We start from the raw sequence: 13,869 nt of genomic DNA on the forward strand, positions 1-13,869 counted from the left end.
GTGTGATTTTTCTTCTGCTTTTTTTGATTCTATTTTTAATTTTTATATTTTTTTTGTGACTCCACATGATCATGTACCTAATAAAACACAAAATAACAATAAAATAAAATAAAAATTAGATAAATAAAAATTGGGTTGCCTCCCAACAAGCGCTCTTTTAATGTCATTAGCTTGTCAGTGGGCTCTCATGGAGCCACAAGGTAATCAGGTCAATGTTGTATAGTCCCAACACCAAACTTAGAGTTTGGACATGGGGTCTTAACACCAAACTTAGTGTTTGGTTGTGGCCTCCCAACACCAAACTTAGAGTTTGACTGTGGGGGCTCTGTTTGACTCTGTACTGAGAGAACCTCTTCATGCTTACTCTCCTTTGTCACAGAGGGATGGCCATGTGTCTTAAACACAAGGTAGTCCGCATTCAATTGAAGGACTAATTCACCTCTGTTGACATCTATCACAGCTCCTGCTGTGGCTAGGAAAGGTCTTCTAAGGATGATGCACTCATCCTCTTCCTTCCTAGTGTCTAAGATTATGAAATCAGCAGGGATGTAAAGGCCTTCAACCTTTACTAACACATCCTCTACTACTCCATAAGCTTGTCTTAATGACTTGTCTGCCAATTATAATGAGAACAAGACAGGTTGTACCTCAATGATCCCCAGCTTCTCCATTACAGAGAGTGGCATAAGATTTATCCCTGACCCCAGATCACATAGAGCTTTTTCAAAGGTCATGGTGCCTATGGTACAAGGTATTAAGAACTTGCCAGGATTTTGTCTCTTTTTGAGGTAAAATTTGCTGAATCCAGGTATCTAGTTCACTAATGAGCAAGGGAGGTTCACTTTCCCAAGTCTCATTACCAAACAACTTGGCATTCAGCTTCATGATAGCTCCTAAATATTGAGTAACTTGCTCTCCAGTCACATCTTCATCCTCTTCAGAGGAAGAATAGTCTTCAGAGCTCATGAATGGTAGAAGGAGATTTAATGGAATCTCTATGGTCTCTATATGAGCCTCAGATTCCTTTGGATCCTTAATAGGAAACTCCCTCTTGCTTGAGAGACGTCCCAGGAGGTCCTCATCACTAGGATTTTCGTCCTTCTCTTCTCTTGTGCATTCGGCCATATTGATTACATCAATGGCCTTGCACTCTCCTTTTGGATTCTCTTCTGTATTGCTTGGGAGAATACTGGGAGGAGTTTCAATGACTTTCTTACTCAGCTGGCCCACTTGTGCCTCCAGATTTCTGATGGAGGATCTTGTTTCACTCATGAAATTGAAAGTGGCTTTTGACAGATCAGAGACTAAATTTGCTAAATTAGAGGAGCTTTGTTCAGAATTCTCTGTCTGTTGCTGAGAAGATGATGGAAAAGGCTTGTTATTACTGAGCCTATTTCTTCCACCATTATTAAAGCCTTGTTGAGGCTTTTGTTGATCCTTCCATGAGAAATTTGGGTGATTTCTCCATGATGAGTTATAGGTGTTTCCATAAGGTTCACCCATGTAATTTACCTCTGCTATTGCAGGGTTCTCAGGATCATAAGCTTCTTCAGAAGCTGTCTCTTTAGTACTGTTGGATGCATTTTGCTATCCATTCAGACTTTGAGAGATCATGTTGACTTGTTGAGTCAACACTTTGTTCTGAGCCAATATGGCATTCAGAGCATCAATTTCAAGAACTCCCTTCCTCTGAGGCGTCCCATTATTCACGGAATTCCTCTCAGAAGTGTACATGAATTGGTTATTTGTAACCATGTCAATGAGTTCTTGAGCTTCTGCAGGTGTTTTCTTTAAGTGAATGGATCCACCTGCAGAATGGTCCAATGACATTTTCAAAAACTCAGATAGACCATAATAGAATATATCTAATATGGTCCATTCTGAAAACATGTCAGATGGACACCTTTTGGTCAACTGCTTGTATCTTTCCCAAGCTTCATAGAGGGATTCACCATCTTTTTGTTTGAAGGTCTGAACATCCACTCTAAGCTTGCTCAGCTTTTGAGGAGGAAAGAATTCATCCAAGAAAGCCGTGACCAGCTTATCCCAGGAGTCCAGGCTATCTTTAGGTTGTGAGTCCAACCATATTCTAGCCCTGTCTCTTACAGCAAAAGGGAAAAGCATGAGCCTGTAGACTTCAGGATCTACTCCATTTGTCTTAACAGTCTCACAAATCTGTAAGAACTCAGTTAAAAACTGGTAAGGATCTTCAGATGGAAGTCCATAAAACTTGCAGTTCTGTTGCATTAAAGCAACTAGTTGAGGTTTAAGCTCAAAATTGTTGGCTCCAATGGCAGGAATGGAGATGCTTCTTCCATCAAATTTGGACGTTGGTTTTGTGAAGTCACCAAGCATTCTCCTTGCATTATTGTTGTTGGGTTTGGCTGCCATCTCCTTCTCTTGTTCGAAAATTTCTGAAAGGTTGTTTCTGGATTGTTGTAATTTAGCTTCTCTTAGTTTCCTCTTCAGAGTCCTTTCAGGTTCTGGATCAATTTCAACAAGAGTGCCTTTTTCCTTGTTCCTGCTCATATGAAAGAGAAGAAAACAAGAAAAAAAAGAGAGAAATCCTCTATGTCACAGTATAGAGATTCCTTTATGTTAGTAAAAGAAGAAGAGAATAGAAAAAGGAAGAGTGAAGAATCCAAACACAGGGGGAGGAGTGAGTTCGAATTTTTGGATGAAGAGAGGTAAAGAGAAGTGTTAGTAAATAAATAAAAGAATAAGAAAAGAGAGGGAGAATTCGAAAATTAATTTTGAAAAGGAGTTAGTAATTTTGAAAATTAAAGATAAGATATGATTAAAATTAAAATTTAAAACAATTAAAAAGAATTTTTGAAAAAGAGAGAGGTCTTTTCGAAAATTAGAGAGAGAAAAGTAGTTAGGTGGTTTTGAAAAAGATAAGAAACAGACAAAAAGTCAAATAGTTAGTTAAAAAAGATGTCAAAGTCAAATTTGAAAAGATAAGAAGGTAAGAAGATAAGATATTTTGAAGTCAAATTTTGAAAAAGATAAAATTTTTGAAAAAGATATGATAAAAGATAAAAAGATTTAATTCAAAAATTTGAAATTACTTACTTCACTAACAAGAAACTACAAGATAAGATTCTAGAACTTAAAGATTGAACCTTTCTTAACAAGAAAGTAACAAACTTCAAATTTTTGAATCAATCACATTAATTGTTAGTGAATTTTCGAAAATATGATATAAAGATAAGAAAAAGATTTTGAAAAGATAAGATTTTTAAAATTGAAAATTTGACTTGACTTGTAAGAAACAACTAATTTTGAAAATTTTTGACTAAGTCAACTCAAATTTTTGAAAATTATGAGAAAAATGAGGAAAAGATATTTTTTTTTGAATTTTTAATTATGAGAGAGAAAAACACAAACATGACCCAAAACATGAAAATTTTGGATCAAAACACAAGATGCATGCAAGAACACTATGAATGTCAAGATGAACACCAAGAACACTTTGAAGATCATGATGAACATCAAGAACATATTTTTGAAAAAATTTTGATGCAAAGAAAACATGCAAGACACCAAACTTAGAAATCTTTAATGCATGGACTCTAACAAACGAAAAATGCATATGAAAAACAAGAAAATACACAAAACAAGAAATCATCAAGATCAAACAAGAAGACTTGTCAAGAACAACTTGAAGATCATGAAGAACACCATGAATGCATGAGTTTTCAAAAAATGCAAGAAAATTTTTTTAAAGCATGCAATTGACACCAAACTTAAAAATTGATTCAAGACTCAAACAAGAAACACAAATTATTTTTGGTTTTTATGATTTTATGATTTTTTGTATTTTTATTAATTTTTTTCGAAAATATTTTTGGAAAAACGAAAAAGAAAAGAAAAATTTTGAAAAAGGTTTTTGAAAAGTTTTTGAAAAGAAAATTACCTAATCTGAGCAACAAGATGAACAGTCAGTTGTTCAAACTCAAACAATCCCCAGCAACGGCGCCAAAAACTTGGTGGACGAAATTGTGATTCATATGTTATTGCATTTTGTAAAATTCATTGCTTTTTCTTTCCCTGGCAATGGCGCCAAAAACTGGTGCCAATACCATGGTTCACAACTTCGCACAACTAACCAGCAAGTGCACTGGGTCGTCCAAGTAATACCTTACGTGAGTAAGGGTTGATCCCACGGAGATTGTTGGTATGAAGCAAGCTATGGTCATCTTGTAAATCTCAGTCAGGCTTATCCATGTGGTTATGGGAGATTAGAAATACTTATGTAAATTAATGGTGGGAATTTCAGATAGGCGTATGGAGATGCTGTGTTCCTTCTGAATCTCTGCTTTCCTACTGCTCAAATTACAGTTTTCTTACATCATTCCTTTCCATGGCAAGCTGTATGTAGGGCATCACCATTGTCAATGGCTACATCCCATCCTCTCAGTGAAAAAGGTCCAAATGCTCTGTCATAGCACGGCTAATCATCTGTCGGTTCTCAATCAGGTTGGAATAGAATCCCTTGATTCTTTTGCGTCTGTCACTAACGCCCAGCCTTCAGGAGTTTGAAGCTCGTCACAGTCATTCAATCCCGGAATCCTACTCGGAATACCACAGACAAGGTTAGACTTTCTGGATTCCCATGAATGCCACCATCAATTCTAGCTTATACCACAAAGATTCTGATTAAGGAATCCAAGAGATATGCGCCCGGCTTAAGGTAGAACGGAAGTGGTTGTCAGTCACGCGCGTCCATAGGTGAGAATGATGATGAGTGTCACGGATCATCACATTCATCAAGTTGAAGTGCAACGAATATCTTAGAATAGGAATAAAGAGAATTGAATAGAAACAGTAGTAATTGCATTAAAGCTTGAGGTACAGCAGAGCTCCACACCCTTAATCTATGGTGTGTAGAAACTCCACCGTTGAAAATACATAAGTGAAAGGTTCAGGCATGGCCGAATGGCCAGCCCCCATGGTCTAAGGACTAGGCGTCCAGAGATGTCTAATACACTAGTAAAAAGTCCTATTTATAATAAACTAGCTACTAGAGTTTACATGAGTAAGTAATTGATGCATAAATCCACTTTCGGGGCCCACTTGGTGTATGTTTGGGCTGAGCTTGATCTATCCACGAGCTGAGGCTTTTATTGGAGTTGAACGCCAAGTTGTAACGTGTTTTGGGCGTTCAACTCCGGGTCGTGACGTGTTTCTGGCGTTTTACTCCAGACAGCAACATGGAACTGGTGTTGAGTGCCAGTTTACGTCGTCAATTCCCGAATAAAGTATGGACTATTATATATTGCTGGAAAGCTCTGGATGTCTACTTTGCAACGCCGTTGAGAGCTCGCCATTTGGAGTTTTGTAGCTCCAGAAAAGCCATTTTGAGTGTAGGGAGGTCAGATTCCAACAGCATCAGCAGTCCTTTGTCAGCCTCCTATCAGAGTTTTGCTCAAGTCCCTCAATTTCAGCCAGAAATTACCTGAAATTATAGAAAAACACACAAACTCATAGTAAAGTCCATAAATATGAATTTAACATAAAAAATAATGAAAACATCCCTAAAAGTAGCTAGATCATACTAAAAACTACCTAAAAATAATGCCAAAAAGCGTATAAATTATCCGCTCATCAAGATCCTTGACCACCAAATCTTGTCAAGACCTTTTTAGCCATTAGTTTACTTTCTTTCCATTTATCTTTCATGTTTCTTATCAAAACCCCAAAAATAACTTATAACCAATAACAAGACACTTTATTGCAATTCCTAGGGAGAATGACCCGAGGTTTGAATACTTCGGTTATTAATTTTAGGGGTTTGTTTAGTGACAAATAATATTTTGTATGAAAGGATTATTGCTTGGTTTAAAAACTATACTTCGATGAGATTTCATTTGTGAAATTCTAAACCATCAAAAATCCAATCATCAGCGTGGCCCACGCGTACGTGTCGCCCCTGTTTCATCAAATCTTGATTTTCGAATTTTAAAACCTAATTTTAAACTTCTAAACCTCTATTTTCATTCTTTTAGTCATAAAACATAGTAGTAACTCTAGTAGTAAGTTGAAGTTAGGAAATAGAGGTAACTTGGAGATGAAGTAAAGGTTGAAAATGATGAGATTAAGCTATGAGAAGGAAGGTTACTTGGAAGTAAAGGAAGGTCTAGAGTAACTGAACTGAGATGTTAATGATGAGATTGGAGATGACTATGTGTGGCCAGAATGGTTGAGATGTGTGTGTTGCCGGAATGGTCGAGAGGGCAAGATTTGGGTGTGATCCCGCTTGCTCGATAACTTGAAAAATGTATTCGGACGGCAGGTTGAGGATAGAAGTTCCCTTTCTTGTCATGATGAGGGTGTGGGGAATATGGAAAAGCACTCTCCGTCGTATTGTTTCCCTCACATTCTTCTTTGGTTGCAAGGTGGAAAGGCACACTCCTTCGATGTGGAAAGGCACTCTCCTTTGTATGTCCTCCAGGAGAAGGTGGAAAGATACACTCCTTCGATGAGGAAAGACACTCTCCTTCGTTTATGATCCTCCTGAAAATGTGCAACCTAGAGATAAATGTCTGGGTTAGCTACCAGATGTGTCGAGTTCTGGCAAAGTAACCGACATGTGAGCTCATGGCCAGTAGGATAGACATTCATCATTTGCATATTTATGCTTTGTTTGCTATGCATTAAGTGGGAATGCCTAATTGATTATATTTTGCTAATTTTTGTAATTGTTACTTGAACTACTTGTTTTCTACCTGTGCTTGCCTTGTGTGTTTGTTTGTCTATGCGAATTATCGGAGACGGAGGTACGGAGGAATGGAGGAAAGACTTAGAGTTACGGTTAAGTAAAGTTAGGTTTAGACGTCCTTAGAAGACCACCTTTTATGGCTTCCGTTTAATACTTTTAAGCTTTATTATCTGAGTGTTGGCGTTCCAGGATTGCCTCTGGCATTCCCAGGACATTATATATTATGTGCGTGGTACTTTTACCATGCTGAGAACCTCCGGTTCTCACCCCATACCGTGTTGCTGTTTTCAGATGCATGTCGAGAGGCACCTCGCTAGGCATCTGGACTTCTGAAGCGGTGTGGTTTCTGGGTTTCTTTTGTAGTATAGTTGATGTATATATGTACTTAATTTTCTCTCTGCATATCTTGTTTATTTTGTTTCCTCTTAGAGGTTAAGGAGAGTTAGGGTTTTATCTCTGTATTTTGGGCATTTTGAGACATGTATATATGTATGTATGTATGTAAATATCCTCCGGCCAGCCTTAGCTTCGCAGGCTGAGTTAGGAGCTTGTTATTTATACCCTTAATTCTCTGCTCTTATCTTTTGTACAATATGTTAGTGAACTTTAGCTTTCTTCTCATGCAAGTAATCCTTATTTTTGAGCATTGCATTTTTAATTTTGCGATTTTACCTATTAGATTCTTTCAATCATTAAACGTATTATATTTTATTTTAGAGGCCGTAATACCACACCACCTCTGTTTTACGACTTAAGCATAAAGCTCTATATGGTAGGGTGTTACATTATGATATCAGAGCAGTTTGGTCCTATAAAGCCTGAGGAACAGACTGACTATGCTTCTGTGCATACTCTGTGTGTGTGACTATGTGCTACTTAGGATATCTGATTGATATGTGTATCATACTTGTTCGTGAGCATGCATTTGGGACTCTAAAGCACTGAACTTGAGATATTGAGATTGATCACCTTATTATTAATTGTTTGGTGTGAACAGGTACCAAATGTCATCTCGCGGATTTGAGCGAGGTATTCGGAAAGAAATTCCCGTGGTAGAACCCATGAAAGGACGTCGAAATGGAAACTCTGGTGCTGGTACAAGTAACGTAGGACAATACTATGGGTCTATAACCCTTACTGATTTTCTCAAGAGTGGTTCACCTCGGTTTAATGAAAACGCCAATGCTTTGGAGGCTGATCTGTGGTTTCGAGACATGGAGAGGTTTTTATACACTCGGCACGTTCCTGAAGTACAGTCGGTGGAGATAGTAACTTATTTGTCGAAGGAAGATGCTCAGGCTTGGTGGCAGGAGTTATGTCATACCTCGCAGGTGGAGTTGACGGATGTTCCTTGGAATAGGTTCAAGACGGAATTTTATGGAAAATATTTCTTACAAGCGTTTTGCACTGCAAAGGAGTTGGAGCTAACGCATCTGAAGAAAAATGATATGTCCATTGCTGACTATACCCGTGAATTCGACAACCTGTGCCGCTACTCACAAGCTTGTTAAGGAAATCCAGCCGATTATTATGAGTGGAAGTGTGCTCAGTATGAGAAAGGACTTCGGAGAGATATCTTTAATTACGTATATCCATAAAGGCTAACGAGTATCACCGAGTTAGTTAAGAAAGCCAGCTCGCGGAAGATTGCTCTATGAAATGGGTGCTGCTACAGGAAAGTTGTGGTGAGATTGCTCCAGATGAGCCACACAGGGCCAGTCTGGGTTTATGTTTTCAATGTGGGGCACCAGGATATATGTCTAGGGATTATTTGCATGGGAAAGCCACAGGTGTGGGTTGGCCACGATAGGATCGAGGTAAGTATGATACCGGTGCGTAGGACGAATTTGTTTTGTTTAGAGCTGGGACCCCACTTTCGTTTAGGTCACATAACCAAGTTGGAAAGTTTAGGACTAAAAATATAGGATGTAGTATTAAACATGGATGCAGACCAGGAGTTATAGCCGAAGAGAGCGCCTCAACCCATTCTCGTTAATAACAGAAATTTTTTAGGGTAAAAATTTTTGTTAGGGGGTAGGATGTAAACCCCGAGTAATTAGTAAATAATTAATCAATAAATTAATTATTAATCAAAGTAATTTGAAAATGGGATTTGATAGTTTAATGCAATAGAGCTAATTAAAACATGAATTTTGACACCAATTTCAAAGAGTTTGGCCTAAGATTGAGTCGAACGGACCGAACCGGTTGAACCAAGCCCAAAATGGGCCCAAGGCCCAACCCATCAGCCCAATTACCCCTTAAAAGAGCCAACTCTCTTTTTCTCTTCAGCAAGAATGCTGAAAGCATGCTTAAGGTAAGGAAGAAAGAAAACCTAACCTAACACCACATTCAAACAACCGTATCTTGCTAATCCGAACTTCGATCGTCGCATTGTTTGCGGCCACACGACCACCGCGTCAAGCTCTACGATTCTACCAGAATAATCTCATAGATAAATTTCATCTCTCATCTCAGACTCTCAATTTCCATGAATTTTGAAAACTATGTAAGTGGTGTTGAGATTTTGTGGGTTTTGGTACTTTAGGTTCAATCTAGCTTGCGGAACTCGTTGGGTTTGATTCGTTTTGTCCGTGGGTACGGTGAGGATTTCTAGCTCTAGCCAATTCTTGGTTTTAGTATGTTAAATATTGAATTTGAGTATATATGTATGATATATGTGTATTAGGGTTGTATAAAAGTGATTTGGAACTTGGCGGAGGTTGGGTGCTTGTACTTTGGTGATTTTGGACTTTTTGGGGCTGTGTTTGGTACCTCGATGGTGTTTTGGAAAATACGTAGAAATTAGCCAAGGTATGGTTTAGGTTTCTCGTATTTAACATATAATGTTTTGAGAAAACTTGGGCTAGAGAATCATAGGATAGGTTGGATTGGTTGAGTATATGGAATGATTAGTCTTTGTGATGATGATTGGTAATTTAAGTTAAGCATGTGTTTGGGGAGTATGGTCATGGTGGAAATATGATGCTCTTTTGTGTTTGAATATTGTTTGAGAAGTTGATGTCATTAGTTATATATATATATATATATATATATATATATATATATATATATATATATATGGAATATTGATAATTTGTTAACAAAAGTGAGTAAGTTAGGGTATGGATTGGGTGGAATTGATGTGTGGTGGGTTGGTAGTATGAGGTAATGTTGCATTGGAATGCTATGAATTGTTATGGTGCTGAGTTTTTAGAAGGGAAGTGGAATGGTGTTTGATTTTTAAATGAAAGATAGAGGTTTGAATTTGGTATAAAATTTGTTTTTGGTCAAACTTTGGTGAGCTATAACTTGGCTTCTGGACATCCAAATAGTTTTAAACTTATTTTGTATGAAAATTGGGTTCGTGAAGTTTACTCCATTTGTAGAACAGAGGAGAAATGATTTAAAATGGAAAAGTTATGCGCGTCGGAAGTTTGGACTTGAAATCTAAATTTCTACGGCATTTTAGACTTGGCAAATTTTTTTAGGAAAAATGCATGTCCACGTATACGCGTGGTCCACGTGTTCGTGTGACCTGGGATTTGTGTACGCGACCAACCCTTTAGGGTTAGGATCTACGTGTACGCGAGCAGTGAGCTTGCGTACGCGATCGAGGGTTTTCGCACGCCCGGCTACGCGTGGCCCTGTTTCATCAAATCTGGGTTTTCGAATTTTAAAACCTAATTTCAAACTTTCAAATCTCTATTTTCATTCTTTTAGTGATAAAACATAGTAGTAACTCTAGTAGTAAGTTCAAGTTAGGAAATAGATATAACTTGGAGATAAAGTAAAGGTTGAAAATGATGAGATTAAGCTATGAGAAGGAAGGTTAATTGGAAGTAAAGGAAGGTCTAGAGTAATTGAACTGAGATGTTAATGATGAGATTGGGGATGACTATGTGTGGCCGGAATGGTCGAGATGTGTGTGTAGCCGGAATGGTCGAGATGTGTGTGTGGCCGGAATGGTCGAGAGGGCAAGATTTGGGTGCGATTCCGCTTGCTCGATAACTTTAAAAATGTATTCGGATGGTAGGTTGAGGACAGATGTTCCATCTCTTGTCTTGATGAGGGTGTGGGGAATGTGGAAAGGCACTTTCCTTTGTATTGTTTCCCCCACATTCCTCTCTGGTTGCAAGGTGGAAAGGCACACTCCTCCGATAGGGAAAGGTACTTTCCTTTGTATATCCTCCAGGAGAATGTGGAAAGGTACACTCCTTCGATGTGGAAAGGCACTCTCTTTCGTTTATGATCCTCCTGGAAATGCACAACCTAGAGACAAATGTCTAGGTTAGCTATCAGATGTGTCAGGTTCTGGCAAAGTAACCGACGTGTGAGCTCACGGCTTGTAGGATAGACATTCATCATATGCATATGTATGCTTTGTTTGCTATGCATTAATTAGGAATGCCTAATTGATTATATTCTGCTAATTGTTGTAATTGTTACTTGAACTACTTGTTTTCTACCTGAAAAGAAGAAAGACTTAGAGTTACGATTAAGTTAAGTTAGACTTAGATGTCCTTAGAAGACCACCTTTTATGGCTTCCGTTTAATACTTTTAAGCTTCATAATCTGAGTGTCGGCATTCTAGGATTTCCTCTTGCATTCCCAGGACTTTATATATTATGTGCGTGGCACCTTTTCCATGCTGAGAACCTCTGGTTCTCACCCCATACTGTGTTGCTATTTTTTAGATGCAGGTTGAGAGGCACCTCGCTAGGCGTCTGGACTTCTGAAGCGGAATGGTTTCTGGGTTTCTTTTGTAGTATAGTTGATGTATATATGTACTTAATTTTCTCTCCGCATATCTTGTTTATTTTGTTTCCTCTTAGAGGTTAAGGAGAGCTAGTGTTTTATCTTTGTATTTTGGGCATTTTGGGACATGTATATATGTATGTATGCATGTAAATATCCTCCGGCCAGCCTTAGCTTCGCAGGCTGAGTTAGGAGCTTATTATTTGTACCCTTGATCCTTTGCTCTTATCTCTTGTACAATATGTTAGTGAACTTTATCTTTCTTCTCACACAAGTAATCCTTATTTATGAGCGTTACATTTTTAATTTTGTGATTTTGCTTTACCTATTCTTCAAGGCTCCTAGAATACTACATTCTTTCAATTATTAAACATATTATATTTTCTTTTAGAGGTCGTAATACCACACCACCTCTATTTTACGACTTAAATGTAAAACTCTGTGTGGTAGGGTGTTACAATATAAACCAAGAAGAGAACAAGATGATCTCTTATGGAGACTCCTCAAAACTAAAAAGAGAGGAGAGAAAATAAAGGTGGTTTATGTACTTTACCTTGCTTAATTTTTGAAGGAGAAAGAAGAAAAATAGAGAAAGGAACTAGGAAACTTGATGCTTGAAAGATCGATAGGATACTCCTTGAATTAATGAAGTGATAGTGTATGGAATCAACACAAATACTCAATCTTTTCTTCTTCAAGACTTCGGCCTCCCTCCCTTCCCCCTATCTCTCTCTCATACTAAGTTTGGTTAATGTAGTATGATAAGTTATCAATGAAGTGGTGGATGTACTTCATTGATGAGATCAAGAGTGTCATTAATATACTTAATCACTTTCTAATCATATCGTACTAGTTGATCTTATCTTAATGCTTATGGATAATTACCTAAGATAAAAATAGATAAGATCATAATTAATAATCCTAGTCATATCCTAATCACGACTTAGTAATTGATCTTATCTCTAATGACTATGGATAGTTATCTAAGGTGAAATTTAATTAATGAAGGGATTAGAGAGAGAAGGAGAGAGTTCGGTCAAGAGAAAGAGAAAGGATAAGGATGTAGAGCTTAGGTTTATCCCATTAGGCTTAGGTAATATTTTACTACATGGTAAAAATATGAGTGGTCAAGAATTTCTCTTGAATAAAGTGCATAAACATGTGGTTGAAATTCTTTCTTGAAAAAGAAGAAAGAAAGTGTAAAAATTCACTAACTAACTTCTACGATTTTTCACAATAACCATAATTAACCCAGTTTGATGTTTGACCTTGACTTTGACCGGCGTTAATTACATTCCTTCTTCTAGAATATTAGTAGGATATTGTAGAGGAGATAACAGATAAAATTATCTGTGATCATAAAATTATCTGATTATTATTATTATTATTATTTTTTTTTTTTTTTGGAAAAAGTGGTTTCTTACATTGAGCAAGTTGATGAAGGATGACATGAAAAAGATAATTGAGCGTTATCATGAAATTTGAAAGCAAATTGGATGCACTATTATGGCTGATGGATGAATTGGTCATTGTAGGTACAATTTAATTAACTTCTTAGTTTATTGTTCTAAAGGAACTATTTTCCTAAAGTCAGTTGATGCTTCTGAAGAACTGAAGATTGATGGTTTAGAAGTTATAGTAAACTCTCGTTGTAAGTATAGTTACTAAACCAAGCAATCAACCTTTCTTGCAAATGTTTTGGTTGTCACAAGTAACAAGCCCCTAAATAAATTGATAACCGAAGTATTTAAACCTTGGGTCGTCTTCTCAAGAAATTACAGGGAGGTGTTCTTATTATTGGTTATGAGTTTTGTAAATTGGGGGTTTTGGAATTTGGGCAATAGGCACAGATATAAAGGAAAATAAATTAATAATTATAAAATCTCTTGGCAAGGTATGAGAAATTGGAAATCCTATCCTAATTATCCTTATCAATTGTGATGAGAATTGGATTTTTCTCCTACTATGTTAACCTCTAACTATGAAGGTAAGTTAAGTAGATGAATTAATTCGAATCCTCAAATCCCAGTCTTTCCTTGGGAAAAGTTAGAATTATTGTCGAATTAATTCTTGAAGAATTCCAATTTTCAGTCAACACCTCGAGTTTGATAACTCAAGCGTCACCAATTATTTAACCTAAGCCAAAAGGAAAAATTCTAAATTAAATTAAAAGCATTCATGTAAATAAAGCAATCATAAATCTGACACATATCAAATTACGTCTAAACATAAATTCAAGTCATAACATGGAAAGGTTCATAAGCCAATTGGGCAACATAATTCAAATACAAATAAAAGTATTAGAGTAAATAAAAGTAGAAAATAAATATTGAAGGAACATAGAACCTGGAATGAAGATGAATTGAACTAAACTAATAGAAATCCTA

At 37.0% G+C, this 13,869-nt stretch overlaps 1 non-coding gene across 1 annotated transcript; it reads left to right on the plus strand.

The window, feature by feature from the left end:
* The first annotated feature begins 1,888 nt into the window (after positions 1-1,888).
* On the plus strand, positions 1,889-1,992 carry LOC130952514 (small nucleolar RNA R71). The gene has a single exon (XR_009074693.1). It is a non-coding gene; the product is annotated as a small nucleolar RNA R71 (small nucleolar RNA).
* Positions 1,993-13,869: the final 11,877 nt, after the last annotated feature.

Source organism: Arachis stenosperma, chromosome 9 (genome assembly GCF_014773155.1).
Source record: "Arachis stenosperma cultivar V10309 chromosome 9, arast.V10309.gnm1.PFL2, whole genome shotgun sequence".
Taxonomy (NCBI): domain Eukaryota; kingdom Viridiplantae; phylum Streptophyta; class Magnoliopsida; order Fabales; family Fabaceae; genus Arachis; species Arachis stenosperma.